Raw genomic sequence first — 12,674 nt, forward strand, 5'->3', positions numbered from 1 at the left:
GAATTTCAAAACCATAACACTCGGATATTTCAATTTATTCAGTCAGATATCGTAGTTTATTCATACAGATATCGTAGTTTATTCAGTCAGATATTTCAATTATTTCAGTCAAATATTCTAGTATTTTTGGAACATTTTACGGTGTTATGGTTATTTTGGAATCATGATGAAATGGTAAGATGTATATATAGAAAATAGTATTATATAGTATCAAACCTTGATGAGTCAGTTCAGATATCAGCAAAGCACGGTACCATTTCTATTTCAGTTCAGAGTTCAACCACATATCACAGATAGTATGTGGATTTTCAGCAATCGATCATGCATTTGTTTTGGAGTGGCTCCTCATCAGTTAGGGCTGAGGTGGCCGATCTGACTATCGGAGTTCAGTTCACTTATCCTGGTTGGCCAACGAGTGTTAAGTCTCGCCTACGGGCTGCACAACCCTGCCATAAGGGGTTAATTAATGACTTTCAATTATCCATCCAAGGAAGTTTTCTTAGATATTATTATATATCTAGATTTACAAAAACTGCAGTCTTACCTATAGATATTAAAAGTATTTTGAATAGAATATTCAGGAAAACACTTTATGTTAAGCAACGTAGGTGTGAGTTATACTGTATTTTATTTATATGTGTTTTCTCAGACTCGGTTGTTTATAGCATACAGTACTTTTAATTAAGATACTACTGTTATGCAAACTCATCTACCACACACTAGTAATAGCATATTTCTTCTTACTGAGCATTGCCTCATCCCTGTGACTTAACATTTTTCAGGTGATCCAGCTAGACGAGTAGATCAAGCTCGTAGGTAGAGAGGTCGTCTACACTACGCTGCCTATAGGGTAAGTGTTATCAGGGAGTTGTTTTCTTGTATAGCATTAAGGAGTTTTGAGTAGTAGATGCTGGGATGATTAGTTATGTATGTATATTTTGGGAAAATACTAGATTCTAGTATTGTAAATATGGAAGTATGAATTTATGTTTTCCGCTGCATAAGTATGTTACTCTATAAACAGAAATTTCCTCAGTGCCCACCTGAGGCCTGAGATGTTATAGCAGACATTATCAGGGGTATCAGAGTATTTTATTTTGCAATATATTTTATAAAAAAAATGATAAGAATTTTCGGCTCATGACAATTTGGTATCAGAGCCTAGGTTGCTAGGTTCTGCAGACTCTAGAGTACAGTGGAAAACAATACCAAAATATAGGAATGAAATTTTGGAGAAAGATATAACAGAATATCAGTGAGCTAATGTTAGAAAACTAGGATGAGGATTTAGGGTTCTGTTCTGCAGTCAGGAAGCAAAAATTTTGGGGTGGTTTCTGTGTTTTTCCTAGTGTGACAATTTTTGGAAAACCATAATAAACTATCCTCGGTTTTTATTTCCATATGGCAGGACTAGACCTTAAATTAGTGATAAGAGGTATGGGGTATTTTAGATAGAATAGCACTATGAGGTAGGGATTCTTAGATTATGTTTATTCTCTATCAAAATGGACCTTAAACATAGCAACAGGAATTCTGAAAGAAGTGGCAACGTAGGGGCATTCAGTATGGGTGGTAGTGATTGTGAACAAATGCTGCATGGTGTGGGCCAATAGGTTATGGCTGGAATTGTGCGGAACCTTAGGGGACAATACTGGTCACTAGCTGATTCGGACTGCTCTATCGAGCAGTTTACCAGTATGAATCCCTCGACTGTTATAGGAGGAGTTGATGCAAGTACTACAAAGAACTGGATCCAGAAGATGGAAAGTATATTAACCAGTCTCCGCTATGCAGATGAGCAAAAGATTTTTTATGTTGTCTTCAAAATGACTGGGGAGGCGAAGCGTTGGTGGATGTCAATGAAGTTACTTGAAGAACAAAGGCCAGATTCAGCAACCTTAACGTGAAACCATTTTAAAGAAATTTTCTATGATCAATACATTCACTTTTCCACCAGAGATGCTCAGGTGGAGGAGTTTATGAACTTGAACCAGAGGAAAAGGCCTATGCCTCCTGAATTTCAAGCGGGCTCTAGTTGGCGCCCAAGGGGGAGAGGTGGATATAGTAATGGATAGAGGCAGCAGATTGGGAACCATAAGGTTCAGGGCAAACAGATGTACCCTGTTTGCCCCATATACGGTAGAAGACCATACGGGAGCATGTCAGTTGGGAAACAATGTTTACTACAGATGTGGTAGATCAGGTCATATAGCATGAAATTGTCATACGCAGTATATTACAGCTTCCGCTCCCAGGTGACTTTGAGGTAATACTCAGGCACCTCGTGGAGGCCAATAGAGAAATACCACGTAGGCGCGGGTTTGCACATCGACGCCGGGAGATGCTGAGGCTGTTGGAGACATTGTGATATGTATTATTATTATTATTATTGTTTTACCATATAAAGTAGTTGTTTTAATTTGACTTAGGTACAATCCATCTGATTGTATCATTGGGATATGTTTAATTATGTCGAATGGAGATATAGTTTCTAGATGTTAGATTGTTAGTAGTTACGCCAACTGGATTAGTAATAAGGTGTAGAAGGGTGCTTAAAAACTATGCAGTGGGCATTCAGGAGAAAGTATTACCAGCTGACCTTGTGGTGTTAGATATGCGAGGGTTCGATGTGATATTGCGCATGGATTGGCTGGTAGCTAATTACGCCAGTATTGATTGATATCAAAGAGAAGTGACCTCCGATCTAATGACCTGCTTATCTAATCATATAACCCGACCCGTGGGTAGCGGGGACACCTGTCATACACAGTGGAACCTAGGCAACAGTAAATGTAAATCATCAACCTCATTACCACAAAATACATAATACCAGAGTTAACAATAATCCAAAACACTGTGTTTATATACAATCTCCCAAAATATCCAAAAATACCAAAGTGTTTCCTAGGATCCTACAACAAGACCATTGATCCTAGTTCAAACTTACCTGGGTGGTACAACAGGCTCAACGGTGGCCCCGACCCGCCGGTCCTTCTGGGTTTCCTAAAAATTATTTAAGTTCGGGGGTGAGATACTTCTTAGTGAGGTAAAATAAACTAAATACAGTTGTGTCGAAATATGAATATTTAATGATAATATAGATATATAGTACATTCTTCATACTAGAAAACATTAATCATTTAATAACTGCATAAACGTATACCTTCATATTTTAATAAATCATACTAATCATAACTGTCTGTTATAGCTAATAATACTGAAAACATACCCAGGACGAATAGCTAACTAATGTCATGTATTACCCCCTATGACGGGTTGTGTAGCCCGAAGGCAAGACCCGACAATGGATGGCCGACCACTGCCGAGTCAAAAATGTATTTAAGTACGATGGGCCCACCACACCCTAGTCCAGACTGCCACGTGGACATCTACAACCCTACACTGAAAGACACATCTACTATCCATCTCCCACCCCCTTGTGGGGTGGTTAGCACCAATCTGAACATAGATATCTAATCTATATAGCTACGGTACCGTGCTCCTAAAACTAAACTAAACTAACATCCGGGTTCTGATAACATATAATACATGATAATATAGCATTTAACATAAATGGATTGATAGCATTTTCTATAATTTCATAAATACAGCCTTGCACCGAACATTTTATAAATACGGCCTTGCGCCGAAATCATATATCATACACGGCCTTGCGCTAGCTATCAATCACGGCCTTGCCCCGAATATCTCATACATATCATTCTGAATAAACAAATCAATTATCATGTATTTTTCAAAATCATAATGTACTGTATTATTTCACAAGTCCTGAAAACATGCTTTACTCATAAAACTGCCATATCATAAAACCTTTCATGAAAAATAATATTCATGCCACACAAAGCTGAGGAAATTCGTACATTTCATTCTAAAATCACATTTTCTGAATAACAGCAGTATTTTCCCAAATATGCATTTTTCTCACTAATATTCAAATGTAATGCATGCTTTTCTGAAATTAATTGCTAATAAATAAGAATAGTTTACATGAAAAATAACTGCTTTAGTTTATTCCCTTACCTGGTACTGAAGAAAAACCCCCTAAAAATTCCACTTGTCCTAGACCCGCAAGGTTCCCCGAGCAACACCCCGAATTCAACAACTCCCATAACTAAACTTCAATATTTTCATGTGAATATCATTTTCTATAACTATGAAAATACCAAATTTGGCATAAAAAGTCTTACCTGAACTCAGGGCTGAATTTCAACTCGTTTCCACCAACGATCAGCTCTGGAAGATTTGGAAAGAACTTCCCCAGGAGCGTCGTGGTGGCCTTAGATTGTTGATCCAGCAAACGATGAAGCCGAAATCGAAGAGAGAGGAGAGAGAATGAAAATTTTTTGATTTTTCTACATTTAAATCCGAGTTTTAGGCTATTTGTAGAGCCGGATTCGTCCCTAAAGAGTTTCATCGATGAGCCTTCACCCCTCATCGACGAAATTCAGAATTACCAAAACCCTTCTTGGTATTTTCTCGTCAATGAGACATACCCTCGTCGACGAGCCCAATTGCCACCTGGATAATGCAGGTAGTAAAGCTAACCTATAGGCAACTGATCCCACTTCCTATTCCCATTTTTCTCTCTCTTAATTATTATTTAAATACCATTATACTTTAGGTCATTACATCTGGACCCTCAGGTGGGCAAGAATTTAGATTTATAGGTTCAAGTGTGCATGCCTCGCCATAGTTAGTGTTGGAAATTCTGGCGAGGAAGCTGCTTCGTCGTGGTTGCCAATGTTATAATGCATATATAAAGGAGATACCATAAGAAGAACTAAAACAGATTGACATTCGGGCAGTCAGAGAATTTCTAGATGTATTTCCTTAGGAATTACCTGGCTTACTATCTAACTGAGAAATTAAATTTAATGTGGATCTATTACTAGGTTCCACACCAATATCTAAAGCGTCGTACAGAACGGCTCTAGACAAACTAGAAAGAATTGAAAGATTAGTTGCAAGAGCTATTAGATAAAGGGTTTATCAGGCCTTGTGTGTCGCCTTGGGGAGCACCAGTACTAATCATGAAAAAGAAAGACGGGACCATGAGGATGTGCATAGATTATAGAGAAATAAACAAATTGACAGTCAAGAATAAATATTCTCTTCCTAGAAATGATGATCTATTTGATCAGCTCCAGGGGACTTAGGTTTACTTCAAGATTGACCTTCGGTCGGGTTACCACCAGGTTAAAGTTAGAGCAGAGGACATTTCGAATACAGCTTACCGAACTAGGTATGGGCACTATGAGTTCTTAATAATGTTGTTCGAATTGATTAATGCACCAATAGTATTTATGGATTTAATGAATGGGGTGTTCCATCAATATTTGGACCACTTTTTTATAGTATTTATTGATGATATGCTGGTCTACTCGAAAAGTTTTGAGAAGGATAAGGGTCACCTGAGATTGCTTATATAGGTGTTAAGGGAAAAGAAATTATATGTTAAATTTAAGAAATGTGAATTCTAACTGAGACATGTCACTTTCATCAGGCATGTGGTTTCTAGGGATGGAATATCAGTTGATTCGAGTAAAATAAAGGCAGTAGTGAATTGGGTGAGACCAGTGAATATTAAGGAAGTCAGAAGTTTTCTAGGTCTATAAAATTATTACCGATGCTTTGTAGATGGTTTCTCTAGATTATCTGGTCCACTAACAAGACTCACGATAAAAATGTGAGGTATGAATGGACAGGTGATTGTAAGCAAAGTTTCTAGGAATTAAAGTGGCGGTTGGTTACTGCACTAGTACTGTCCATTCCATCAGGGGAGGATAGATTTGTTATATATAGTGATGCATCTTTGAAGGAACTCAGATACGTGTTAATGCAGCGTGGAAGAGTTATTGCTTATGCATCACGATAGCTTAAAGAGTATGAAAAAAACTACCCTATGCATGACCTAGAGTTAGCGGCGATGGTGTATGCCCTGAAGATCTGGAGGCGCTATCTTTATGGTGAGAAATGCGAGATCTTTACAGATAATAAAAGTTTAAAATATTTTCTCACCCAAAAAGATTTGAATATGAGGCAAATAAGATGGTTACAACTCATTAAAGATTATGATTGTACTATCAGCTACCATCCAAGGAAAGAAAACGTGGTGGTTGATGCACTGAGCCAAAAGTCAGTGGGAGCAGCATTGTTAGCAGTGGAGATTCAACATCCTATTTAGATGGATTTGGAGAGGCTAGGTGTGAAACTGATGGAGGGTGATCACCAAGCATTTATTGCCAACCTGGTATTACAGCTTACGTTGCAATAAAGAATTAAAGCTGCCCAGAGGAATAACATCGAGTTGGTAAAGTTGATATAGAAAGGGTAGGACGGTTAGGGGGAGGGGTTCAGTATTTCAAAGGATGGATCTCTTAGGTTCCATACTTGATTGTGTGTTCCTGCGGATGCTGAGATTAGGAGAACTATTTTAGAGGAGGCTTACAAATCTCTATACATAGTTCATCTTAGTAGTACTAAGATGTATCGAGACCTTCGAGAGTCTTTTTTGTGGAGTGGAATGAAGAGGGAGATAGCTGAATTTGTGTCAGGAGGTAAAGGCTGAGCACTAGAGGCCAATAAGATAGATGCGGCCACTCCACATCCTTAAGTGAAAGTGGGATCATATATCCATGGATTTCATCACAGGGTTACTGCTGGCACTGCATGGTCCGAATGTTATTTGAGTGATTGTAGACTGGCTGACGAAGACTGCCCACTTCCTACCAATTAAAGTTAGTTGCCCTATGAACATAGTAGCAGAGATCAATATTCAAGAGATAGTTCAACCCCATGAAGTACCACTATCTATAGTCTCAGACAGTGACTCACATTTTACATCACGGTTTTTGAGGAGCTTACAAGAGGTTTTGGGGTCTCAATTCTCTTTCAGCACAACATTTCATCCTCAAAATGATAAGCAGACAAAGAGAATGATCCAGATACTTAAGGATATGCTGTGAGCATGCGTGCTAGATTTCAGAGGTAGTTGGACCCAGTATATGCCGCTGGTTGAGTTTGCATATAATAAAAGCTACCAGGCCAACATTGGCATGGCACCTTACAAGATGTTGTATGGTAGGAGGTGTCGTTCTCCATTGTACTGAGATGAAATGGGTGAGAAGCAAGTTCTAAGACTAGAGTTAGTGCATCAAGCGTACGATAGAGTCCTATGGAGAAATTATACGGTTGAGGAGGCCTCGTGGGAGCTAGAGAAGGAAATATAGCAGAAATACACACACCTGTTCAGTGGGGTTCAGTAATAGCCAGGAAAGAAACAACAATAGTTTAGATAGAGTAAATTTTATTTTGATATTGTACAAAACAGTTGATGTATAAGTTGTATAGTAGAATGTAGGATAGATAGTATTTTGGTTTTGGGAGAATTTTCTTTTAAATATGCATGTAATCTCCCGGAACCCAGATTATAACCACTATATTCCTCCGCCATAAGAGAGGGTAACTAATAAAATAAGTAGCCAATTTTTCACAAAGTACGGTATTTAATACATATAGTAAATTTCGAGGACAAAATTTTATGAGGGAAGAATGTAAAGACCTGAAAAATGATAGTAATTAAATAAAGAGGAAAAAATGACAAATTTAAGGAGGTAAAGCAAGGTTCGTCGACGAAAACAAACTCTCATATGCGGTTCGTTGATGAGTTACAAAGCCTCGTCGGCGAAGAGATATCAAAAGGGGTAATTCAGACTCTTTTAGTTCATCGACAAGCTCATCACTTTCATCGACGGGCTCCTGTCATCGGTTTGTCGACAAGTCGACATGTCTCCTCGATGAGGCCACATGGCCAATCATCTATAAAATGTGCAAAAATCTCATTTCCAATGAAACTTTTGCCCCTCTTCTGTTTCTCTCTCTAGGTTTCAGTTGCACTAACTTCTTTCTACAAATTCGGCTCCATTTCTCCCCAGTTCGATGATCAGAAGTTGCCACGTTGATCCTGAGGAGATTCTTTACAACTTAGCCGGAGCAGAGTTTCGATTTGATAAGTTTGGGAACCATCCCAAAATTAGGGTAAGTATTTTATTTAAGGGTCATTTGGTTTGTAGGTGGTTCTAAACCTAGATTGGGTTATAGATGTTATTAAACTAGTGTTTGGGATGATTTATGTAGGTCTTGTGAATTCGGGGTGTTGGGGATTTTACTACAGGCAGGCTAGGGAACCTAGAGGATGTTCCCAGGAAACTAGGTAAGATAATGAATGGTTTATAATTTAGGAAGTATGAGTATGAAAATTATTATGAGTATTCAGTTGATTGACAGGAAAATATATGTGTATAATTTCAAGATTATGGAGTTGTGAACATCGTGGGTGTGAGCTAGAATCAATAGGCGAGTTTAGTTTGCCAGGTAAGGGAAATATGTTATGCTAGGAATTTCATAAATTTTATCTATTATATATATGTATTCCGGGGTAAATTTTAGAGTATAAATTATCTTCATTATCAAAAAATACAAATTTTAGTACAAGGGTTTCTATTTATTTAGTTGTGTGCCATGAATTAATATTAGAACAGTTTAGAATTTATAACAGCCTTTCAGAATATCATGATTTACATTATTTTTGCACAAGAATATGCTTTACCAGACTTTACAGAATTATGAACTACAATATATTTACAGTTAGATATTTTACAAACAAATATTTTACAGTAAATGCAGAGTACCATGATTTCTAGAATTTCAAAACCATAACACTAAGATATTTCAGTTTATTCAGTCAGATATTTCAGTTTATTCATACAGATATCTTAGTGGAAGTGGGAACTATATATTTCACTTTATTGACAGGAAAATATATGTGTATAATTTCAGGATTATGGAGTTGTGAACGTTGTGGGTGTGAGTTAGAATTAGTAGGCGAGCTCAGTTAGTCAGGTAAGGGAAATATGCTATGCTAGGAATTTTAGAAATTTTATCTATAATATATATGTATTTTGGGGTAAATTTTATAGATTATAAATTATCTTCATTATCGAAAAATATAGATTTCAGTACAGGGGTTTCTATTTATTTAGTTATGTGCCATAAGTTAACATGAGAACAGTTTAGAATTTATAACAGTATTTTAGAATATCATAATTTACATTATTTTTGCACAAGAATATGCTTTACCAAACTTTACAGAATTATGAATTACAATATATTTACAGTCAGATATTTTACAAACAGATATTTTACAGTATTTGAAGAGTACCATGATCTAGAATTTTAAAACCATAACACACAAATATTTCAGTTTATTCAAATAGATATCTCAGTTTATTCAATCAGATATTTCAGTTATTTCAGTTAGATATTCTAGTATTTTTTAAACACTTTTTAGTGTTATGGTTATTTTGGAATCATGATGAAACGGTAAGATGTACATATAGAAAACAGTATTATATAGTATCAAACCCTGATGAATCGGTTCAAATATCAACAGAGCATGGTACCATTGCTATTTTAGTTTAGAGTTCAACCACATATCTCAGATACTATGTGGATTTTTAGTAGTCGATCGTGCATTTGTTTTGGACTGACTCCCTGTCAGTTAGGGCTGAGGTGGCCGATCTGACTATCGGAGTTCAATTGACTTATCCTAGTCGGCGAACCAGTGTTAAGTCCCGACTACAAACTGCACAACCCTGCCATGAGGGGTTAATTAATGACTTTCAGTTATCCATCCCACGAAGTTTTCTTAGATATTATTATACATCTAGATTTACAGAAACCACAGTCTTGCCTATAGATATTAAAAGTATTTTGAATAGAATATTCAAGAAAACAGTTATGTTAAGCAACGTAGGTGTGAGTGATACTGTGTTTTATTTGTATGTTTTTTCTCAGACTCAGTAGTTTATAGCATACAGTACTTTTAAATAAGATATTACAGTTATGCAAAATCATCTTCCACACACTGGTAATAGCATATTTCTTCTTACTGTGCATTGTTGCATCCCAGTGACTTAACATTTTTCAGGTGTTCCAACTAGACGAGTGGATCAGGCTCGCAAGTAGAGAGGTCATCTACACTACTCTGCCTGTAGGGTAAGTGTTATTAGGGGGTTGTATTTTTGTGTAGCATTCAGGACTTTTGGGTAGTAGATGTTGGATGATGAGTTGTTATGTATGTATATTTTTGGAAAATACTTAATTCTGGTATTGTAAATATGGATGTATGACTTTATGTTCTTCGTTGCATGGGCATGTTACTTTGTAAACAGGAATTTCCTCAATGCCCACCTAGGGCCTGAGATGTTATAGCAGACATTATTAGGGGTATCTGAGTATTTTATTTTGTAGTATATTTTATAAAAAAAATTGGTAAGAATTTTCAGGTCATGATAGGGAAGGGGCATGTGGGCACCTATAATATGAATGGGAAGGGTCAGAGCAAATTGCACGCATTTCTGCATAGGTTTGCGAGTGTTGTCCTAAGGATAAGACCTGATCTATTTTTTAAGTGATGGTGTGCAAGGTTGGCGCTAGGTCATGGCCTGCAGCAAACTTATAAACTCTATTAGGTTTGGAGGTGGATGGGTTGGGCGGTCTACGAGTGGCAGCAGTGTGCTACTAAGAATTCTCAACGAGGTTCTCAAAGAGAACCTGAGCCTTGTTCTCATGCTTTGTGAGGAAAGTACCTCCGTATGATGCATCAACCATCAAACTATCTCTCTCAGCTAACCCTTCATAGAAAGTTTGAACTAATTGCCACTTGGGGACCTGATGATGTGGAAATTTATGGTGTAGGTCTCCAAAGCGCTCCCAAGTCTCGAAAAAGAGTTCCCCATCCATTTGTGAAACTCGTAATGTCTCTTTAAATCTGGTTCATCTTCCCAATGAAGAAGTAGTTTTTCATAAATTCATGCTACATAGTAAACCAATTGGCTACCAAATTCTATACTAAGAACATCAGCCAATATTTGGACTTATCCTTCAAGCAGAACAGAAAGAACTTAAGACAGAGAGCGTCATAACTAAAATTATGTATACGGATGCTGGAGTTGATTTCCAAGAATTCATCTAGATGCTGGTAAGGATTTTCTATAGAGTTCCCATAAAAGGTGGGTAGCCTTGAGATGATAGAAGTCTTAATCTCGAATTGCACCCCCTGGACATCCGGGATCCAGATGCAAGATGGTGAGGTGTATGCATTAGGTGCAAAGTAGTCTCTAAGCGGCCGAAGTGGTTGCTCTCCCACCTCAAGTAGGCAAGGAGCTCTGGGTTTCAAGATTTGTTGAGTGGGAATCAGTGGTCGTTCAGCCATGAATTTCAGTTCAAACAACTTAGGCATCTCGGGATTAGAGGTAGGTTTCCTAGAGGACCTACAAGATTTCTTAATTTCGGGATCTAGGGGAACTATCTCAGGATCCAAAGATCACAAACAACACATACACACTTGAACCACATGGATTTAATACTTTGGAATCAGCAAACAAAAATAAAATAAAACGAAAGCAAATAAAAACAAATCAATAATACTCTAAAATGGAAGTTAGCTTAGAACTGTAGCTAAGTCCCTAGCAATGGTGCCGAAATGTGGTAGGCTCGCCAAGGCTTGGGTCCTTAACTACCAAAAAATAATATTTAGAAAACCTAACTAATCCCGAGTTCAGTAGAAAGTGGGGGAAGTCAGGTGTCGATCCTCAGGGACTTAAAGCGCAGTTATCAAACCACTTCCATATCAGTTTATTATAGCCTTGTGTAAAAGAAAGGTAAAAAGATGGTATTTTTCAAGGTGTATTCTATCAACTACTTAAAAGCATGTAAATCTAACTTAACTCTACTCCTACAAAGCAGTGCTTATTCATGAATCAGACCTAGGATGTCATGTGCATAATCTATGTTCAGTGATTTTACCGCATTAAACTAACTAAAACCCGACTAAACAGTCCAAGAAGCCATTCGATGGCATAGAGTAGTAAGGGTGCACCAACTGTTCGGAGCACGTTCGGGAACCTGAGTATACTCTATCACAACAATCATGAGAACCTTTGTAGAAGACTGTAGCCCAATACATGTACTTGACTGAAGTTGTAGAAGTGCTATCTTGTCTACCAAATATTCATCACAATTAAGCTATAAAAGAAAGCAGTTAAAGGAAAGCAGATAAATGAAAGCAGTAAAAAGAAAGCTTTTAAAAGATCACTCCTTTGTATTCAAATCTTTTGTCACTAACGACTAGAGGTACAACTGAATGATCATGTAATATACACGGAGACCACTTAAACGTCATCGGTTGTCACAGGCCGTCGAACACGTCATGCACAGACCGAAAATAGGAATTGAAATCTAATCTACTCCTACTCTAACTTGTCTCTTAGCGACGTCTTAGGTCTCTTACTAACCTAAAAGAGGCCAAAAAGGAACCCAGAGATCATGTTCATAGTGAATATTTATAGGCTCTAGGGTTTACAAAGTTATTTTACAATTTAGGAAAGTCTACAGCATATCTCGCGTAGAAGATCGTCGTCGTCGACCAAGTCGCTCCCATGCTCCTCTTTTGCGTGCCCCAGTCGAGTCTCGTGTGAAATTAGGAATTAAAATCTTCAATGTCTTCGACTAAGTCACACGTCAAGGTCTTGCTAATCGAGTTAATGGTCGAGACTTACAAGATCTCGATCTTTAGGAAATCTCAGGAACTT

The sequence above is a fragment of the Malania oleifera genome, chromosome 1 (assembly GCF_029873635.1).
Source record: "Malania oleifera isolate guangnan ecotype guangnan chromosome 1, ASM2987363v1, whole genome shotgun sequence".
NCBI lineage: Eukaryota > Viridiplantae > Streptophyta > Magnoliopsida > Santalales > Ximeniaceae > Malania > Malania oleifera.